A 24069-nucleotide genomic window follows, 5' to 3' on the forward strand; every position below is an offset into this window, starting at 1 on the left:
CAGTTTCCTCTGAAGCTTAGAATGGAGTGAGACTCTCGAAATGTCATTTTGAGTTCCTGATAATGAAAAGAAAATACTAAAGGAGATTGCATAACCTCCTCCATGAGCTCCATGACGCCTTCACCCAATCCCCCTCACAAAACCCCTCACTATTAAACATAATTTTTTTGCCTGTGATGAAGTTCTTCATCATTGATCTCTTTTCTCATTATTAACCATATTTCACAGCATGTTAAAAAGTAAAGGAGAACTTCTGATGAATGGACACGTACATGTTTTAAAAGCCCAAAGTGTATTTGGATGCACACATGCACGACATCCATTGGCAGGACACACAAAGCAGTGTGCCAACACTCATCACTTTAGCTCAGCTTTGATTGCAGCTCGTTAATTGCTATTCGTGGCCAATTATTCCTGGACTTTGGCCAAATGGACTTCGCTTCCCACATTAAGAAGAGAAAGGCAATGCTGTTTGTTTCGACATCCTGTTTAAAATGACTGAGCAAGACAAACCTCGCTCTCTGTGAGTGATAAATATGCTAATATAAAGTACCTTTGGCCCTAAATAAAATCAGAAACATAAAAGTTGAAAAATTGACGAAGGACAACGGAATCGAAAGATCGTCTATTCCTCAATGCCCATCTTGCATTCTCTGCAAAATGGCCAAATCACTGAGTTATGTGAAGGTTTCCAACTTTTTCTTATCAAACAGTTTCCGCTAATTCAGTGTAAATCATGTGAAGCTTAAGTTCGACGACAAACTCATCCAGTACAATACTGTAAGTGGAGATGTTAAATATTTCAGGTTAGGAAGAACGCAGATTTGCAAGAGACATTTATAACATGTACATCTGCTTTTAACATGGTCTCCTTGTTGCCTGGTGGGCTGATCAAGAAAATGGATCCACATTTGAATATATGAAATAAATTATGTTTATTAATTTTTAAATAAATTTATTGAATAAAGTTAATAAATAAATTCCGACAAAAATAAAATTGGCAACCAATAGCTGCAAATACTTGTTCCGATAAAATGTGCAAAATCGCGCAATAAAGCTTTAAAATGTGGAACTCTCGATTGCTTATTGAAGAGATGTTGAAAGAATCAATCCCTTCGTTACTATCATGTTCAACATGTGACTTTCGAGATGATGTCATCCACCCCAGATTGCTTGGCTCACATGCGCAGAATCCCCCAGTAATGAAGATTATTGGGGTGGACTAGACGTGTATAATATGTACCAGATAAGGATTCTTGGATGAAACGGTTCACCAAGGTTTCAAAGAAGCCGAAAATACTTGGAAAAGTACCTGCAAGAAAGGGGTTTGCCTTGATACAACGAAAGATTTGGAGAACCTCCGAATAAACTCGTCCAAAAAGTTTAGATCTTGCAGCCTGTACTGAAAAAACTACCGACAATTTGGGTCCATGGAAGGCCTGTGGACAGGCTGTGGATGGCACACTCGACCCAAACATCTGTATTTCTCAACACTGATGGGAAGGTCATATCTGAGGTTTGTCAATTCACAGGGTAAGTTTAGAATGATGATGTTTACTAATCATGATCGGGAGGAGGGGAGGATGGGGAGAGTGTGAGTTGTGTGAGCTGTTGGTGCCGTTATGAGTATGTCTTTTTTGTTTGGTTTCGAGTCCACAAGAGGAGTTATACTCGATTTTTGCATCTATTGGTGAAAGCGTGCGCGCACTCTGGTTGGTTGGCCACCTCCATCTGTGGATTTTACAAGTTGTATATGAATGTGTATATATATATATATATATATATATATATATATATATATATATATACATATATATATATATATATATATATATATATATATATATATATATATATATATATATATATATATATATATATATATATATATACATACATCCATCGTGTTGGCTTAGCAGTGAGGGTGGTGGCTTGGGATCCCAGGGTCCTGAGTTCAAGCCATTTTCCACTGAATTAACACCAGGGGGTTGATTCAGCCTGTCGTCTTTCTGAGGTTGGCAAAATGAGTACCAGTCTAACAGCCAAAAGGCAGCACCAGATGGAAAGGGGTATCGATGGACTGATTAAATCTGGTATTGGAGTGGCGCAGGCATGTTGGGCCGAATGGACCCCACCTGTGCTGTAAATCGTTGTGTGTGTGTATATGTATATATATATATATATATATATATATATATATATATATATATATATATATATATATATATATATGTATATATATATATATATATATATATATATATATATAAACAATTGACTATTCTCGCTGAAGAAGCTGCATAAAGCAACCCAAGAAGACCTACACAAGGTAAGTGTACTATGTGTAAACATCCTTGTAGTTGTTGAGGAACTCTGGGAAGGGTTTGAAACAGCATAGCGCTTTCCTTGTATCGGTCTTCTTGGGTTGCTTTATGCAGCTTTTTCTGCTGGAGGAGTGTGGGAGGAGTCAATTGTTTGCATAATCCTGGCCACCTGGGTTTAGTTGATTAGGTGAGAGCTGATTGGCTATTCCCTCCATTCACAGGTGAGAGATGTGGGTGGGTGTAATATAATATACAGTATGTGCAAGTTGATGTTGTTAATCACAGGAATGAAAATCATGAAAAAAATTTTTTCCAATTTCAAGTGCGGTGAAAATTTCAGTTTATCACCAGCAAGTTTAAAAATGCAATCGCACAAAACAAACAACCCAAGATGCAAGATCTTTGCTCGGTCCATCGAGGAAGCCGTGAAACGTGAAGCGGCTGCAGTTTGACCACCGCGTGGTCAACACTCACCTGCCTGCCCGTGCAACATAAGCGGCTCTGGGTCGGGCCACGAAAGCATCAATAATTAACGGTGTAGCCACGGGGGTTACACACACACCAAATGCCATGCCCGGATGGCGTTTAATTAGGCTGGTGTGGCGCGACGTGGCGGGGGGGCGCTCGGTAATGAGCCGGGTTGGTGGAAACCACGAGTACATGCCCCAAGCAATTACCGAGTACGCGGCGAGAACAGACGGCCTTGTGTGGCCAACATGGACCGAACACAAAGGCACAGTGCGTGCAACCGCAATATGAATAATATACTTTCACTAGTGCGTCCTTTGCATCACACAGCGCTCATGCATCTATTGCCGTCAAATCACGAGCACGAGGTGTCAGTTGAGAGCTGAGGTTCAAAACACAACGATGGAAGGTCTTGCGCTCGAAAAAACAAAAATCGAATGGGAAAAGTAGTACGTACTATGTAGATAGACAAGCTTTTGAACATATTGGGTAGTTTGTGGAGTAAAGCGCAATCGACTATTCAGTATTCACCCAACCTGTAATGCATGAACAGAAATAACGATACACTTCATACAAAGTACCGGATGTATGATCAATACGGTCACAAACTTGGACTCTTGAGCAACTTCACGTACTAGGTATTGTGGGTGACCAGTAACAACGCAAAGTATCAGCATCGAGTCACAACTGCTTTATGGTCCAGATTCTGACTTTCGACTGTTCAACATTCCCACCTGATCACGTGACTCGTGATGTTGAGAACTGAGGTTCAAATCCCACATACGGTTTGGTGTTAATTTTTTACCTCCGCCACTGAAGGTGGACGTCGGTTATGTTTTCACCCGTTTGTTTGTCTTTCTGTTTTTTTGGTGTGTGTGTCAAAGTTGTGGATGCATTCGGACAAAACGTGGTGGATGATTTGGGTAGGTGACACGAAGATGCCGATTAGATTTTTGTGAAGATCTGGATTCAGAAGATCTGGATAAATAAATAGGGTTCACCATTCAGTTCAACAAAAATGAAGATTAATGTAAAATATCACAAACACCATACCCAGTTATAATATAATGTGAATCTTCGTTCAGGTGGGCATATCGGTAGAAAACTTTAAACAATGGATTATATTAACGGAAGGTCAATAACAGTATGTTAACCACCAAAGGAAACAAGGTTCAGCTCCAGTTTCAACCAATAGTCCTTCATCAGAGCAAAACTGGTAAATCAACGTGCAAAAGTAAACATACTCTTATCAGCTTTAACTCGTTAGCTACCCATTGTTATGTCCTTAGGTAAACGTATTTCAAAAATATTCAACAGCCGAACCCATAAAGTCGAGATAAATATAAAAATAATAATAATATAACGAGAGGAAAAATATACATCTCAAGGAAGTGGGGACGGTCTACGAGTGGCAAACTTGATTGGTCGTGATGATATAATATTAGGTCAAATTGCTTTATCATCCTAACCCTAACCCTTTACTATCATCCTGCTTCACAGCATGTCCATATTCAGACCACACATCGTTTCCAAGTAATTATGAGATGGCCACTATCTCTGCACTTTCCTCGACATCATGCCTTTGAAAATTATCTAATCCTTCGCCAAGGCTCAAAGGCAATTGGTTGGTTGGTGGAAGTGATTAATAAACACTAACTTGTTCTCTTCTTGAAATTACCCCTCTAAGGAACCTGGAAGAGAATGGCACGTCTGCACAATCTGTCCGCCTATCTGTCCATCCTGTAAAGTGACTCTGTCCTGCAACTTTTCACTCGTTGGACTCATCTATCTATAATTCCAGCAATGTGTGTGTGTGTGTTTTTGTCTGTTTGTCTGTCTGTTTGTCTGTCTGTTTGATTGTTTGTCTGCGACCGCCGTTTCTCGACGACCGCCAGTCCGATCTGATTGAAACTTGCCAGGAATATTGCCGGGGTCCCACAGATGTGCCTTTTCGAGGTTTGATGTCAATCGGACGAGCGGTTCCCAAGTTACGGCCATTTATCTGTCAAGCAATGACAAGACACGGTCCTATGACATCACGAATGACGTCACAGTTAATGTTTTTTTTTTTTGCACGATTGACGGTCCGATCTGATTGAAACTTGCCAGGAATATTGCTGGGGATCCGCGGATGTGCCTTTTCAAGGTTTGATATTAATCGGATAAGCGGTTCCCAAGTTACGGCCATTTATCTGTCGACCAATGACAAGACACGGTGCTATGACATCACGAATGACGTCACAATTAATGTTTCTTTATTTTTTTATATATATATATATAAATTTTTTTGCACGATTGACGGTCTGATCTGATTGAAACTTGCCAGGAATATTTCTGGGGACCCGCGGATGTGCCTTTTCAAGGTTTGATATTAATCGGACGAGCGGTTCCCAAGTTATGGCCATTTATCTGTCGACCAATATCTGCGAGAGAGGGGGATGGGAGAGGGGGGCAAGAGAGGGGGATGGGAGAGGGGGACGAGAGGGGGCGAGAGAGAGGGGCGAGAGAGAGGGGCGAGAGAGTGGGGCGAGAGAGAGAGGGGCGAGAGGGAGGGGCGAGAGAGGGGGATGAGAGAGGGGGAGCGAGAGAGGGGCGAGAGAGGGGCGAGAGAGGGGGTGAGAGAGGGGGCGAGAGAGGGGGGCAATAGAGGGGGAGAGAGTGGAGGGCGATAGAGGGGGGCAATAGAGGGGGGCGAGAGAGGGCTGCACATACAGGTACTCACCTACGGGCCCGCCCCTACGGGCCCGTACTACTTTATACAATCCTAGCTCTTGAAACCGAATCTAAAATAATTTAATTTTTACCTGTGCCACCAAAGTTTGATGGACGTAATGTTTTCACCCATGTCTGTTTATTAGTCTGTGAGCAGGATATCTCGAAAAGTTGTGGCGGATTCGGATGAAACTTGGTGGACAGGTTGGGGGTGTGACCACGATGATTTAATTCGATTTTGGTGAAGATCCAGATCTGAATTTCTTTTTTTTTATTTTTGAGTGATTCTTCATCATTGAGAGATAAGACCAAAAACAATATATACATATACATAGGCATATGTCACAGAGTTATGGACGGATTATGACAAAACTTGGTGGATGAGTTGGGTCGGCGATAAGAACAAGCCGATTAGATTTTGGTTGAGGTCCGAATCCAGATCCGGCCAATCAGTGGATACAAAACACATAAACTGTTGAGCCTGGTGGTGGAATGCACTCCACCGAGGGCCCTTCCAGTATAACATAGAAATCAAAGCACGGTATCAAACCATACACTGCACCTTGTACAAGATCATAACAATACGACCGTAAATGGATGGTGCTTTATGATCTCACCTTGATGCTCATGGAAATTCCACTGCGGGAGCTTGGTGGACATAAGCTGTGGAGGACAATCCCCTGGCAGCGGCCCTGCTACATGCTTGATGATCACGATCCTCATTGCTGCTCTTGTGTGGGTGTAGGTACGATGGCAGGTGGCCTGCTCACACTGATTGATGCGCATGCATGGCCATCACCTCACCTTCAGTGGTAATTTACGAGGCAGCGGGGCAGCTTGCTGTGACAATATGTTGACTATAAGATTGCCAGTAGCTGCCTTGTAGGCAATAATTAACAGCGAGACAGGGAGAATGGTGACATACAACAACAGTACATCAAGTCTCCAACAGGAAAAATTACATAATAACGATAATTAATCAGATACAAAAGATACAAGTAGAAGAATCTGATGAATGCAATTAATAAATGACATGATTGTGAGCGAAGGGCCCACTAGTCATTGCCAAATGTGGTTAAGCAATTTTCCTGAAATTAAGAGATGCGGAGTTTCAATCTCTCTTGTTCATCTCTCCTTGAAGCCTGTTGTTGGCTTAACGATGAGGGTGTCTGGTTTGAAGATATTAGGGTCTTGATTTCAAGCCTCTGTCACGACTCAAACCGTTTAATTAACACCAGGGCGGTTGACTCAGCCTGCCATCCTTCCAAGGTCTGTGAAATGAGTACCAGCCTCCTGGTAACAGGGGTCACTGCATCAGCGGCACAGCCGCGCCCCCAGAAAATGATGCAGCCAAGCAGCCACAGGCTGCGTACGGATCAATGAAATCAATATATCTCTCCTTGGAAGTGGTGTCCATCGATGAAGTGAATGAGTGTGTGATCACATGAGAACGGGACGAACATGGTCGATACGTGATGCCAACCGAACCGAAACATTGGTGGGACCTTCTTGGAGCTGATGTCATGAGTGTTGAGACAATTGTTTTGTTGTCTCACCTGTATAGGTGAAGTTGGATGCACAATGTTCAAGGTGAGTCACGAGGCGAAAGAAATTCCGTAACGTGTCATATTACACAACTTACTGAAATTACTGTTCCATTTGTCTTTCCCTATTGTCTTTATCATGTTGATGGTTATTACTACAGAACCGACTATGTGTTTTTAACATTTACTCGGCCATAGTTCCTCTGAGATTGTCCCAAAATCAAATTACCCCGTCAATGTGCACCGATTGGAATGACTTGATAAGGTAATTTAATTGTGCATCATAAGTGGACTCCGAATTCAAGATTACCATACACCTGTGTGTTTAGTGATATTGTGTGTTATTGCAGGTAGTTTGACCTTGCCCCCCACTTAAATGTAATATGCCTGGCAGTGTGACCTTGTTATTCAATCCAATGTTATAAACATGGTAGTGTGACCTTGTTATCTAATTCAATGCAATATACATGGTAGTGTGACCTTGTTATTCAATCCAATGTTATATACATGGTAGTGTGACCTTGTTATCTAATCCAATGTAATATACATGGTCGTGTGACCTTGTTATTCAATCCAATGTTATATGCATGGTTGTGTGACCTTGTTATTCAATCCAATGTAATTTACATGGCAGTGTGACCTTATTATTCAATCCAATGTTATATACATGGTTGTGTGACCTTGTTATTCAATCCAATGTAATTTACATGGTAGTGTGACCTTGTTATTCAATCCAATGTAATTTACATGGTAGTGTGACCTTGTTATTCAATCCAATGTAATATACATGGTAGTATGACCTTGTTATCTAATCCAATGTAATATTCATGGTAGTGTGACCTTGTTATCTAATCCAATGTTATAAACATGGAAGTGTGACCTTGTTATCGAATCCAATGTAATATACATGGTAGTGTGACCTTGTTATCTAATTCAATGCAATATACATGGTAGTGTGACCTTGTTATCTAATCCAATGTAATATGCATGGTAGTGTGACCTTGTTATTCAATCCAATGTTATATACATGGTAGTGTGACCTTGTTATCTAATCTAATGTAACATACATGGTAGTGTGACCTTGTTATTCAATCCAATGTAATTTACATGTTAGTGTGACCTTGTTATTCAATCCAATGTAATATACATGGTTGTGTGACCTTGTTATTCAATCCAATGTAATTTACATGGCAGTGTGACCTTATTATTCAATCCAATGTTATATACATGGTTGTGTGACCTTGTTATTCAATCCAATGTAATTTACATGGTAGTGTGACCTTGTTATTCAATCCAATGTAATTTACATGGTAGTGTGACCTTGTTATTCAATCCAATGTAATATACATGGTAGTATGACCTTGTTATCTAATCCAATGTAATATTCATGGTAGTGTGACCTTGTTATCTAATCCAATGTTATAAACATGGAAGTGTGACCTTGTTATCGAATCCAATGTAATATACATGGTAGTGTGACCTTGTTATCTAATTCAATGCAATATACATGGTAGTGTGACCTTGTTATCTAATCCAATGTAATATGCATGGTAGTGTGACCTTGTTATTCAATCCAATGTTATATACATGGTAGTGTGACCTTGTTATCTAATCTAATGTAACATACATGGTAGTGTGACCTTGTTATTCAATCCAATGTAATTTACATGTTAGTGTGACCTTGTTATTCAATCCAATGTTATATACATGGTTGTGTGACCTTGTTATTCAATCCAATGTAATTTACATGGTAGTGTGACCTTGTTATTCAATCCAATGTAATATACATGGTAGTATGACATTGTTATCTAATCCAATGTAATATTCATGGTCGTGTAACCTTGTTATCTAATCCAATGTAATATACATGGTAGTGTGACCTTGTTATTCAATCCAATGTAATATACATGGTAGTATGACATTGTTATCTAATCCAATGTAATATACATGGTCGTGTAACCTTGTTATCTAATCCAATGTAATATGCATGGTAGTGTGACCTTGTTTTCTAATCCAATGTTATAAACATGGAAGTGTGACCTTGTTATCGAATCCAATGTAATATACATGGTAGTGTGACCTTGTTATCTAATTCAATGCAATATACATGGTCGTGTGACCTTGTTATCTAATCCAATGTAATATACATGGTAGTGTGACCTTGTTATTCAATCCAATGTAATTTACATGGTAGTGTGACCTTGTTATTCAATCCAATGTAATTTACATGGTAGTGTGACCTTTTTTTTTTTTTTTTTTTTTTTTTTTTTTTTTTTTGTATACCTTGGTCGAGGCTCGTATGAGAGCTAACACACAACTCACAGCAAGGAGGCATGAGACAAGAGGGGCGGGAGTGGAAGGGACAAAACATTGGGGAACAGACACAGGTGAACTGTGGAAGGGAGAGGGATGGGGATGGGACGGGGAACATGGCGAGGGGAAGATGGACATTAAAGGGACTTTCAGGAAGGAAAGCAGGAGAATTGAAGGAAGTGGGCTTGGGTGGATTATCGGGGGTAGAAAAGATCGAGGATTTGGATGGGGGAAGATAAGAGGTGGTGGTGAACAGCTGTTTTGAAAGCCTGAAGGGAAGAATGGGAAAGAATAGAGTGAGGAAGTTTATTCCAAAGGCGGGAAAAAAGAGGAATGAAAGAGTGAAGATGAGCAGTGATTCGTGATTTTGGTAGTTTTACCAGAAGGGGGTTGATGGCGGACCTTGAGCGCCCTGTGGAAATGTGGTTGGGACAAATCGCAGAGAGAGCAGGGGGGCAAGGCTGGAGAGGAGTCGGTAGAAGACAGAAAGACCACCGACCAACCTGCGGTGATTGAGTGAGAGGCCCAAAGACTCAGCTTCATTGCGGGAGATGCCAATGATCTTAAAAGCCCTGGTTTCGACAGCGTGAAGTCGAGAAAGGTGGGAGGCAGGAGCACCAGCCCAGAGGGGAGAGCAGTACTCCATCAGGCTACGGACAAAAGCTTTGTAAGTGGTCAGGAGCTCAAGAGGGCCGAGGAAGGACTTTGCACGACGGAGGATTCCCAGTCGGCGACTGGCTTTGAGGCAAGGTTGGAAATGTGACTTTCCCAGGAAAGGTCATGGCAGATAGTGAGACCCAGAAGCTTGAAAGAAAAGACTTCTTCCAGAGGATTGTTGAGAAAGTGGATGGGGGTTTTGTAAACGGTCCTTTCGAAGAGACATAGTGAGAGTGTGAGATTTGTCTGGATTGAAAGACATGTTCCACGTGTTGGACCAGTTTGTGATTTTATCCAGATCTGCAGTGAGCGAAGAAGCTGCTGCTTGCCGGGCTGAGGGATGACAGATGGTACGGCAGAGGGTTGAGTCATCGGCAAAGAGAAATAGAGGATTTTCCAGAGAGTCCGAGAGATCATTGATGAAAACCAGAAAAAGAACAGGGCCCAGAACGCTACCTTGAGGAACTCCAGCCTGCACAGGAAGAGGGGATGAAAGAACTCCATTTAGGGGCCACACGTTGACTGCGACAGGAGAGGAAGTCTGCGCAGCCATGAGTGGAGATGGCCTTGAATACCATGGGCAGAGAGTTTGGTGAGTAGGGCAGGGTGCCAGACTGTGTCAAAAGCACGTGATATGTCCAGGGATACGGCTCGGATTTCCTGTCTGGCATTGAGGACCTCCATCCATTGATGGGAGAGCAGTAGCAGCATATCTAGGGTAGAGTGACCTGTCTGAAACCAAATTGATGATTGGAAATCAAGCCATTGGAGAAGAGGAAGGATTTCATGTCTGAAGCGATGATGGATTCCATAACCTTGCTGATGATTGGGAGAAGGCTGATTGGTCTATAGTTACAGGGATCTGTTTTTGCACCTTTTTATGCAGGGCAGTGATGTTAGCAGATTTCCACAGATGGCAGATGACCTTGGGAAAATGAGAGGGTGAATAGAACAGAGAGAGGGTGAGCAAGAGCAGAAGAGCAGGCTTTGAGGACACGTGGGCTGATGCCGTCTGGACCGGTTGCAGAATCTGACTCGAGGTTTGAAAGCAAGCTCTCCACCTTGTCAGGAGAAAAGGATACAGAGTCCAGGGACAGTTGGGTGCGACTGGGTAAAGTGGGTAGAGATAGTGATGGGTTTGGGACACAAGATTTAGCTGCAAACACCGAGTTTAGACATTCAGCTTTATCACGTGTGGAATCAGCAGTGCGGCCATTTGAGGTAAGGGAGGGGATGGAGGGGGAACATACACCAGAAACAGATTTGATTAAACGCCACCAGGATTTTGAGGAGGGAGAGAGGTTAGAGAGTTCAGACTTGAGATGAGAAAGATGTTGTTTTCTGGCTCTCCTGAGGGTAGCTACACACTTGTATTCAATCCAATGTAATATACATGGTAGTGTGACCTTGTTATTCAATCCAATGTAATATACATGGTAGTATGACATTGTTATCTAATCCAATGTAATATTCATGGTCGTGTAACCTTGTTATCTAATCCAATGTAATATGCATGGTAGTGTGACCTTGTTTTCTAATCCAATGTTATAAACATGGAAGTGTGACCTTGTTATCGAATCCAATGTAATATACATGGTAGTGTGACCTTGTTATCTAATTCAATGCAATATACATGGTCGTGTGACCTTGTTATCTAATCCAATGTAATATACATGGTAGTGTGACCTTGTTATTCAATCCAATGTAATTTACATGGTAGTGTGACCTTGTTATTCAATCCAATGTAATATACATGGTAGTATGACCTTGTTATCTAATCCAATGTAATATGCATGGTAGTGTGACCTTGTTTTCTAATCCAATGTTATAAACATGGAAGTGTGACCTTGTTATCGAATCCAATGTAATATACATGGTAGTGTGACCTTGTTATCTAATCTAATGTAACATACATGGTAGTGTGACCTTGTTATTCAATCCAATGTTATATACATGGTTGTGTGACCTTGTTATTCAATCCAATGTTATATACATGGTTGTGTGACCTTGTTATTCAATCCAATGTTATATACATGGTAGTGTGACCTTGTTATTCAATCCAATGTTATAAACATGGTAGTGTGACCTTGTTATCTAATTCAATGCAATATACATGGTAGTGTGACCTTGTTATTCAATCCAATGTTATATACATGGTAGTGTGACCTTGTTATCTAATCCAATGTAATATACATGGTCGTGTGACCTTGTTATTCAATCCAATGTTATATGCATGGTTGTGTGACCTTGTTATTCAATCCAATGTAATTTACATGGTAGTGTGACCTTGTTATTCAATCCAATGTAATTTACATGGTAGTGTGACCTTATTATTCAATCCAATGTTATATACATGGTTGTGTGACCTTGTTATTCAATCCAATGTAATTTACATGGTAGTGTGACCTTGTTATTCAATCCAATGTAATTTACATGGAAGTGTGACCTTGTTATTCAATCCAATGTTATATACATGGTAGTGTGACCTTGTTATCTAATCCAATGTAATATACATGGTAGTGTGACCTTGTTATCTAATCCAATGTTATAAACATGGAAGTGTGACCTTGTTATCTAATCCAATGTAATATACATGGTAGTGTGACCTTGTTATCTAATCCAATGTAATATACATGGTAGTGTGACCTTGTTATCTAATCCAATGTAATATGCATGGTAGTGTGACCTTGTTATTCAATCCAATGTTATATACATGGTAGTGTGACCTTGTTATCTAATCTAATGTAACATACATGGTAGTGTGACCTTGTTATTCAATCCAATGTAATTTACATGTTAGTGTGACCTTGTTATTCAATCCAATGTTATATACATGGTTGTGTGACCTTGTTATTCAATCCAATGTAATTTACATGGTAGTGTGACCTTGTTATTCAATCCAATGTAATATACATGGTAGTATGACATTGTTATCTAATCCAATGTAATATTCATGGTCGTGTAACCTTGTTATCTAATCCAATGTAATATACATGGTAGTGTGACCTTGTTTTCTAATCCAATGTTATAAACATGGAAGTGTGACCTTGTTATCGAATCCAATGTAATATACATGGTAGTGTGACCTTGTTATCTAATTCAATGCAATATACATGGTAGTGTGACCTTGTTATCTAATCCAATGTAATATACATGGTAGTGTGACCTTGTCATTCAATCCAATGTAATTTACATGGTAGTGTGACCTTGTTATTCAATCCAATGTTATATACATGGTAGTGTGACCTTGTTATCTAATCTAATGTAACATACATGGTAGTGTGACCTTGTTATTCAATCCAATGTAATTTACATGTTAGTGTGACCTTGTTATTCAATCCAATGTTATATACATGGTTGTGTGACCTTGTTATTCAATCCAATGTAATTTACATGGTAGTGTGACCTTGTTATTCAATCCAATATAATATACATGGTAGTATGACATTGTTATCTAATCCAATGTAATATTCATGGTCGTGTAACCTTGTTATCTAATCCAATGTAATATACATGGTAGTGTGACCTTGTTTTCTAATCCAATGTTATAAACATGGAAGTGTGACCTTGTTATCGAATCCAATGTAATATACATGGTAGTGTGACCTTGTTATCTAATTCAATGCAATATACATGGTAGTGTGACCTTGTTATCTAATCCAATGTAATATACATGGTAGTGTGACCTTGTCATTCAATCCAATGTAATTTACATGGTAGTGTGACCTTGTTATTCAATCTAATGCTATATACATGGTAGTGTGACCTTGTTATCTAATCCAATGTAATATGCATGGTAGTGTGACCTTGTTTTCTAATCCAATGTTATAAACATGGAAGTGTGACCTTGTTATCGAATCCAATGTAATATACATGGTAGTGTGACCTTGTTATCTAATTCAATGCAATATACATGGTAGTGTGACCTTGTTATCTAATCCAATGTAATATACATGGTAGTGTGACCTTGTTATTCAATCCAATGTTATATACATGGTAGTGTGACCTTGTTATCTAATCTAATGTAACATACATGGTAGTGTGACCTTGTTATTCAATCCAATGTTATATACATGGTTGTGTGACCTTGTTATTCAATCCAATGTAATATTCATGGTAGAGTGACCTTGTTATCTAATCCAATGTTATAAACATGGAAGTGTGACCTTGTTATCTAATCCAATGTAATATACATGGTAGTGTGACCTTGTTATTCAATCCAATGTTATAAACATGGAAGTGTGACCTTGTTATTCAATCCAATGTTATATACATGGAAGTGTGACCTTGTTATCTAATCCAATGTAATATACATGGTAGTGTGACCTTGTTATTCAATCCAATGTTATATACATGGTAGTGTGACATTGTTATCTAATCCAATGTAATATACATGGTAGTGTGACCTTGTTATCTAATCAAATGTAATATACATGGTAGAATGACATTGTTATCCAATCCAATGTAATATGCATGGTAGTGTGACCTTGTTTTCTAATCCAATGTTATAAACATGGTAGTGTGACCTTGTTATTCAATCCAATGTAATTTACATGGTAGTGTGACCTTGTTATTCAATCCAATGTAATATACATGGTAGTATGACCTTGTTATCTAATCCAATGTAATATGCATGGTAGTGTGACCTTGTTTTCTAATCCAATGTTATAAACATGGAAGTGTGACCTTGTTATCTAATCCAATGTAATATACATGGTAGTGTGACCTTGTTATCTAATCCAATGTACAATACATGGTGGTGTGACCTTGTTATCTAATCCAATGTAATATACATGGTAGTGTGACCTTGTTATCTAATCCAATGTAACATACATCGTCGTGTGACCTTGTTATCTAATCCAATGTAATATACATGGTAGTGTGACCTTGTTATCTAATCCTATGTAATATACATGGTAGTGTGACATTGTTGTCTAATTCAATGCAATATACATGGTAGTGTGACCTTGTTATGTAATCCAATGTTATATACATGGTAGTGTGACCTTGTTGTCTTATCCAATGCAACATACATGGTAGTGTGACCTTGTTATTCAATCCAATGTTATATAGATGGTAGTGTGACGTTGTCATCCAATCCAATGTAATATACATGGTAGTGTTACCTTGTTGTCTTATCCAATGGAACATACATGGTAGTGTGACCTTGTTATTCAATCCAATGTTATATAGATGGTAGTGTGACGTTGTCATCCAATCCAATGTAATATACATGGTAGTGTGACCTTGTTGTCTAATCCAATGTAACATACATGGTCGTGTGACCTTGTTATCCAATCCAATGTAATATACATGGTAGTGTGACCTTGTCATCTAATCCAATGTAATATATATGGTAATGTCACCTTGTTATCTAATCTAATGTAATGTACATGGTAGTGTGACCTTGTTATCCAATTCAATGTAATATACATGGTAGTGTGACCTTGTCATCTAATCCAATGTAATATACATGGTTGTGTGACCTTTTTATCCATTCCAATGTAATATACATGGTAGTGTGACATTGTGATCTAATTGACAGTGATATACATGGTAGTGTGACCTTGTTATCCATTACAATGTTATATATATGGTAGTGTAACCTTGTTATCCAATTGAATGTGATATACATGGTAGTGTGACCTTGTTATCCAATCCAATATAATATACATGGTGGCCTGACCTTTTATCTAATCTAATGTAATATACATGGCAGTGTGACCTCGTTATTCAATCTAATGTTATATACATGGTAGTGTGACCTTTTTATCCAATCCAATGTAATATATATGGTAGTGTGACCTCGTTATCTAATCCAATGTTATAAACATGGTAGTGTGACCTTGTTATCTAATCCAATGTAATATACATGGTAGTGTGACCTTGTTATCCAATTGAATGTGATATACATGGTAGTGTGACCTTGTTATCCAATCCATTCTAATATGCATGGTCGTGCGAATTTGTGACTACCCAGTTATGAAGCTCGGTCACTGTTGGCTATATGTGAATGTTGAACAATTAGCAAACTACTTTAGTGATGACAAAATCACCGCTAGAAGCAACATGTAGTCGATTATTTTCATTATTTCTGAATACATCATGGCAGAGGGCCTTGTCAAGACGACACTCGGTGTTGACATGGGAAAGAAAATCCTCCTGGGTACTTTCTCCATAAATTTCACAAAGCAGGTTCAATGGTAGCCTGATAAGCACTGTGTCTATTGTCTTGCCCCATATCATGGCACCAAGAGAAGCAGAAGGTCCCTTTGGTATTGGTAGAGATGTGTTGGAAAGGTTAAAAGTGAGAGCTCTTTAATACCCTGACTCTTTTAGCACCACTCTCCTCTAACAGGCATATGCAAGCAGGGCTTCCTTCATAGCATGTTGGTCTCTTGGCAGCACAGTGAGCTGTGTCTGCGGACTCATAACAATTTCGTCTAATGAATATCCTCATTAAGTAATGAAACGGAGACAGCTGTTCAGAGAGCGTAATGCAGGCCTTGCCACAGCGCAAGCATTTGGTGGCATTGGGGTAAATGATAATGTTTTCAAACTGCACTTTCATAACAGTACTCCCCAATTGTCATTTTACTCCCCACATCACCCCCTCCTCGCCTTGTATCAATGCACTCCCATATCCTTACTTCAATTCAGTATTATAAACTGGAAGTGGAATCACTCTATCTCCCCGCTCCTTAATTCACCTGCAACTCTTGGCTGCGCAGAATTGCAGATGCATATCCACTCTACCCTTGAGACCAAGACTGTAGTTTGTGGTATTTACCTGAAGTTATTAAAAAACGATACCTGTCGATGAGACTCATCGTTTCCATTATTAATATGTATTGTTAGGAAAATGAGAATTTCTTTCTTTTCCGGCCATGATGATTTGCTTTCATTGCGTGGAACGATTGATGATGCGAATGACTTCGTTCGTGGGATTTCGAATTTCGTACTTTACCACTTAAAGTGCGTTTTACCGGTGGATCCGCAGTGTTTTCAATGTTCGTCAACTGACAAGTAGAGAAATGTGAACTGTGCTGATAATCATTGTGAAAATGGTCCTTAACTAGCAGTTTGCCATGTGACAAGGTCAGAACAAGGTCAGAAGCAATCATCATTGCTGGATGATGGTACAGCTAGCTGCTTGGCCGAGCAAAGATTTAATAACAAAGAAAAGATTTTTTTTTAAACGCATGAGGAGGCCATTAAAAACCTAATGCATTCGGCTATGGTTGCCAACCGATGGTTGTTTGTCCAATCCCTATCCTTTTTTTTAAATGCTGATTGTCAAACAAGGAAGCAGAACGTACAAGTGTTTGGAATGACTCGACCTGAGTTTGAATTGCCAACCTCCCAGGCTCAGAGGGGATGCTGTAACGATTTGCCCAAGTAAGTGGAAACTAGCCCATACAGGTTGAGGCCTTGGAGGTGATGGGCAGCCCTGTGATTGTTCCTGGAGCAAGGAGGCATGCAATTATAAAATGCGTAAACCAGACAGAGAAAGACAAAAGACATCATCAGCCAAAGGAAGCAGATCGAGGAGAGTGCGATGATCACAAGGAATCACAAGGAAATTAGCCACAGGTGGAGGCCATTCAAGCCATTATGCCTGAGACACATGAACACCACACTATACAACATCAACTACACACCACCCCTTGAGACCCCCACCAACAGCACTCCATGCACATGCACACAATCACCCATAAATGCTCAAACTACCTAAAAGTCCTGCCAACATCCCTATACCCCTCGATATCCATAACTTTCAGGGACCTATCTAATTAAAATTTAAACGTATTTACTTTTTCTGCTCCCACTACCTTTCCAGGGAGGCCATTCATGTATTAACTTCTCTCTGAGTGAAAGTCCCCTTCCCCACTACCATCTTAACTCTCCTCACCTTTACTCTCAGGCTATGGCCGCTGGTTCTATCACTTTCTGCTCTGTTGAATAATTCTTCTGCCTGAGAGTATTTATCAAGGTGGTGAGAAAGGGCTTTTACAGAAGATCCAGGTTGGAGTGGAGGAAGTAAAGGAACAGCGAGGTAATCTAAGAGAAGATAAGGCTCTGGGTCCAGATAATATGCACCTGAGAGTATTGAGAGAGGTGGCTGAGCAGGTAAGTGAGATGTTAACGGATATTTTCAATAGCTCACTGGAGTCAGGACAGGTACCGGAGGATTGGAGAGCAGCAAATGTAACTATTATTGAAGAAAGGATCCAAGAAATAATTGGAAACCATAGACCTGTTTGTTTGACTTCAGTTGTGGGGAAGGTGTTGGAGACATTAATTAAGGACCAGATGAGGAACCATTTAAATAAATACACACTAATTGAAGATAGTCAGCACGGATTTACCAAAGGCAGTTCCTGTTGAACAAATCTTTGAGAGTTCTATGAAGCAATGTCTAATTGGGAGGATGAGGGAAAGGCAGTGGACATAGTATATCTCGACTTTAAGGAGGTATTTAATAAGGTACCACATCGGAGGTTGTTAACCAAAGTGAGGGCTTGTGGAGTGGCTGGTCAGATAGTTAATTCGATTGCAGACTGGCTTCATGATAGGAAGAAAAGAGTGGCTGTGAGTGGGAGGATGTGTTGCTGGGAGGATGCAAGAAGTGGGGTACCTCAGGGATCAGTACTCGGACCATTATTATTCATTATTTACATCAATGATTTGGATAATGGGGTGAAGAGTAAGCTTTCCAAATTTGCTGATGACACAAAGCTTGGAGGTGAGGTGGATAGCAGAGAGGGTGCTGATCAGATTCAGGAAAGTAGTGATACTTGTATAGATTGGGAAAAAGACTGGTAGATGTAATTTAACCTGAGCAAGTGTAAGGTGTTGGGGATGGGGAAGAACAACGAAAATAGAGATTACAGGATGCAAGGGGTAATTTTGGAGCATGTCACACAGGAGAAGGATCTGGGGGTGGTAATAAATATGGGAGGTAAGAAGGCAGAACAGTGCCAGTCAGCTATAGGTAAAGAAAATGGGATTTTAGGTTGTATTCGGAGGGAGATCATATATAAATCAAAAGAGGTGGTTTTAGCATTGCACAGGAATTTAGTGAGGGCCACATCTAGAATGTTGTGTGCAGTTTTGGTCACCACAACTTAGGAAGGACATAGATGCTCTTGAGAGGGTTCAGCACAGGACTACGAGATTGATTCTGGGCCGAGCTAGACTCAGCTGTGATGAGTGGATGAGGGAGACAGGGCTTTATGCACTTGAAAGGAGGCGATTACGATGTTGGAGAGAAGTTGAAGATAATGAAAGGTGTCAATAAAATAAGTGCAGAATAATTATTCAGCAGAGTAGACAGTGAGAGGACCATGTGCCATCGCCGGAGAGTAAAGAAGAGCAGAGCCAAGATGTGAGTATGGCAGGATCTTTTCCTCAGAGTAGTTAATGCAAGGAATGGTCTTCCTGGAAAGGTAGGAGCAGCAGAAACAGGAGATAAATTTAAATTGGAATTAGATTGGTACCTGGATTTTATAGAGATAGAGGGGTATTGGGATGTTGGCAGGACTTTTAGGTAGTTTGAGCATTGATGGGTGATTGTTTGCATATGTCCAGAGTGCTGTTGGTGGGGGTCTTGTCAAGGGGGGTTGTGTGGTTGATGTTGTATGTTTTTAACCAAGCCCATGCCCCCTCCCCTGAGGGTAAGAAGAAAAAGAAAAAGAAAATACAAAAACTTTAAAATAAAAAATATATATAAAGATAAATAAATAATAATTATTATTATTATTATAATAAAAATAATAATAATAATAACAATAATAAAAAATTCATCAATTTTTTTTTTGCATTTTCTTCCTTGGATCTCGTGTAGATAAATTAGTGTGGTGTTTGCACAGGCATGATGGGCTGAATGGCCTCCACCTGTGTTAGATTTCCTTGTATCCTTGTATCCTATTGCCAATTGTCCTGACTGTTCTTGTGTAAAAGTTGAAGTAAAATACCTGTTGAATAAGCCTGCCATTTCACTTTCATCACTAACCACTCCCCTGGTGCCAGTCCTCAATGGGTCCACACTGGTCCTAACCTGGACTTTTCCCCTGATATACTTGAAGAATACCTTGCTATTATATATCTAAACTAAGAAAAGGCTGTGTGTGTGTGTCAGTGTGTCAGTGTGTCAGTGTGTCTCCTCCATAACTCCAAACCTTTAAACCTAGCAACCTGAATCTTTGCATGCATTCTAAGAAAACTCCAAGGAAATGCAAGAGTGAAAATTGGATGTTTGGGTTAGTTAAAACACCCCTTTTGAAGATAATTTAAGGGGTGCACATCACAAAATAAAACAAAATATGCCTTACCAAGATGGCGGCACACCAAGCTGGAGACTGCTGGAGACTTCAGTCTCCATTTTATTCGGCCAATTCAAACATGCCTCAATTTCGAAAGACTAAAATTACAACTGATACTCTGCATCAGTTCCTTTCTCAAACACACACACCCCAACATGTCGCGCAGAGCGCAGGTTATGCTCATCAAAAATATTATGTCAGATTTGAAAATCGGATCTGGTGAACAAAATAATTGTCGAAATCAGGAGTGAAATCCCAAAATTTCAGCAAATTAGAGATTTTATAACTTTTACTCGGATTACAAGGAAATTATGCACAGGAGGAGGCCATTCGGCCCATTATGCCTGCACCACACCAATACCAGACTTAATAAATCTGTCAACACCCCTTCCCTTCATGTGTAGCCTTTTTGGCTGCTGCATTGGTGCTCATTTCACCAAACTCAGAAGGAATGACAGGGTGAGTCAACCACCTGGTGTTAATTCAGCGGCCAACAGGGCTTGAACTCAGGACCCTTGGAGATCAAACCACCACCTGAACCGCAAAGGCAACACCAGGTTCACACTAAACCAACACCTAACTAAGCCAACGCCAACAAAAACTTTGTGTATTTATTTAAACCAAACATGAAGCTTAACTTTTTATACTGTTCTGACGATAATATTAAGTGAAGAAAAAATGATGGAATGTGCAGAAAGTGTTAATTCATTGAGTGAAACGCCATGTTCATAACCTGCTTTTGCAATCCATGACGGCACAGTCCACAGGGGGACATTTTTTTCAGCAATTACATACGCAGATTGCTGTGTCCGGTTTGGGCGACTTGCTAACATGACAAAATATTAATATGTATCGACACTAAGAAAGGTGTGTGCATGTGTGGTGCGGAGAGGTGCGGTATGTGTGATCTCCATGTGTGGTGGGTGGGTGTCGGGGTGAAACAGATACCGATCAGGTCTGTGTGTGTGTGTGTGTGTGTGTGTGTGTGTGTGTGTGTGTGTGTGTGTGTGTGTGTGTGCGCGTGCGTGCATGCGTGTGTGGTGTGTGAGATCTCCACATTTGGTGTGTGGGTGTCGGGAGGTGAAACAGATATCGATCAGGTGTGTGTGTGTGTGTGTGTGTGTGTGTGTGTGTGTGTGTGTGTGTGCGTGCGTGCGTGTGTGGTGTGTGAGATCTCCACATTTGGTGTGTGGGTGTCGGGAGGTGAAACAGATATCGATCAGGTGTGTGTGTGTGTGTGTGTGTGTGTGTGTGTGTGTGTGTGTGTGTGTGTGCGTGTGTGGTGTGTGAGATCTCCACATTTGGTGTGTGGGTGTCGCGAGGTGAAACAGATACCGATCAGGTGTGTGTGCGTGTGTGCGTGTGTGTGTGTGTGTGTGTGTGTGTGTGTGTGTGTGTGTGTGTGTGTGTGTGTGTGTGTATTCACGTATGAGGGAGTTGCTGTTGTTGTCTGCTATCTCCACATGTCGGTTGGGTTCATCAGGAGGTGACCCGCGTGAGTATATGATAAATGGGGTTTCTAGAAAGCCCATTCAAATGAATGGGGGAAAAGGGAAAAACCTTCTGACCCAAGCCCCAAAAGCCCAAAATAGGAGACTCATTTTCTCCCCATCTATTCCCTTCACTCCCATACAAGCAAATTCAAAATTGAGACTAAACTTCTCCCCACCAATCCCCTTCCCTCCCATACAAGTGAATGTAAAATTGAGACTATGAAAGATTGAGACACTGAATAAAGCACTTCTTCCCCCCAACATAATCACAGTCCTTATATATTTTCATTCCACTCAAAGAGCGAACCAACGAATATTTGCTCATGTTCTACTTTGGGGAATAACTTAATTTTCTTATAACATTCATTTCCATCGAGTATATTCACAAAAAATAGCTTGGAACTTCGTTCTTGGTTTAAGTATCTTTGTTGTGCAGAAATGAAATGATAAACAACCCTTAATGCTCTTATTTGACCACCTCCTGAGCCACATATCATTTTGAGATTGTAGTAAATTGTTTTTCTATTGTTAAATTGATAACCATCAAAGTTTTCAGTCCATTTAAGGATATTTTTTTTCTTTCCATCCTCCATCTCATTTGTAATTAAACTTATCCACTTATTTGTTTTATCGACTTTTACCCCGGTTATTTCTTCAATAAGACTTATTTGATATTTTTAACATTCTCTATGTTTTGCATTTAAATACCAAGGCTGATTACATCTCCACTCTTTGGTTTGGTTATTTCTTGGTTCTATCATTTATAAATCAGTAAAAAGACGGTGGTAGCCTGTTCAAATTCCCAACTCAATATCTTAACTTATACCTATAACCATAAGGGAGACCATTGATTCCATTCTCTAAAATATATATTTTATAATCAAAAGCTCCTAATGATTTCTTATTTATCTCTCCTGCATACAATTGATGTTTATAACTTCATATTGTATTCATTTTTCTGGACTCTTCCTTCTTTAAGGTTAAACCATTGTAATAATGTTTAAAGTTAATGTTTCCTTGATTATATTTTTCTTTATTACCTTTAGCTTCTTATCACACCTTTCAATGTTATTATTATCAATATACGTGAAAGCATAAGACTTTGATCTCAATCCTATAAATTCACTCATGACCTTCCCACCCAATTCATCTTTAAACTCACCAATAACCTTTTTATTCATTGATGAAAACAATACATCACCTGACTTATTATTACTTGTATTATATATATATATATATATATATATATATATATATATATATATATATATATATATAAATATATATATATATATATATATATATATATATATATACATATATATATATTTATATACATATATATATATTTATATATATATATATATATATATATATATATATATATATATATATATATATATATATATATATATCTCAATATTATCATTCATATCGTCATATACATCACTTGTCTTAATTTCTAATATTTTACAAGCTGTATCCAGATATAACAAACACATTATCCTTATATTTTGATTTTAAATTATTATAGTAATCATCATACATTAACGACTTTGACAAGTCAATAATTGATGTTCCTATATAAATAGGTTTATCCATTTCAATATTCTTTTTTTTCAAATGAATGGCACAAAAGTTCTCTGAAAACACCTCCGCCCACTCAAAACTTAGTCTATTAATTAACTTTGAAGCTTGTTTCCAAGATGGAGCAAGTCTTATGTTTTGTCGATTCCTATCATTTTCCAGTCTTTCCAAATACAGCATTATTCATTAGTTTATAAAAGTCCTTCTCAAAATCTGTTTTTGCTTCTGTTATCCTTTTTGTATTAAAATCAATATACTTCTTTAACCAATGACTTTGCTTAAATTTCAAAATCCTATGAATTTTCGTCACTCTCAACCCAGCAGATAAATATTGTCTCAAGTTCCTGTGATGCAAAACACAACTTTCTTCATAATTTAATGTCTTAAGTAGTTTTTCTGGAGATTTACCTTTTATATTAAATGACTGTTGGTAATCACATAACCATTCTTATCTTGGACTTTATCAGGGGCAAAAGATCAGTCTTTATGATTGTGATGAAGTTCTTCTGGATATTTTAAATCAACCTCAAAATAATATCCAACTTCAGCTTCATCCAATTCTTTTTGAGAGGAGACAACAATGTCTTGTAAAACTTTTCATAATATTTTTCTTAAACCCATTAAAGTTTTCCATAAGGTAAAGATT

The 24069-nt window shown here is 39.2% G+C and overlaps 1 long non-coding RNA gene across 1 annotated transcript in view; it reads right to left on the reverse strand.

The window, feature by feature from the left end:
- Nucleotides 1-6128: 6128 nt before the first annotated feature.
- LOC147024062 (uncharacterized) overlaps nucleotides 6129-24069 on the reverse strand; it is a 69997-nt gene continuing 52056 nt past the window's right edge. The window contains exon 3 of the long non-coding RNA XR_015059768.1: nucleotides 6129-6275. This is a non-coding gene — a long non-coding RNA (uncharacterized LOC147024062). The remainder of the gene's footprint in view (nucleotides 6276-24069) is intronic.

The sequence above is a fragment of the Eptatretus burgeri genome, chromosome 7 (assembly GCF_056783735.1).
Source record: "Eptatretus burgeri isolate ZD-2024b chromosome 7, Ebu_testis_v1, whole genome shotgun sequence".
Lineage (NCBI taxonomy): Eukaryota > Metazoa > Chordata > Myxini > Myxiniformes > Myxinidae > Eptatretus > Eptatretus burgeri.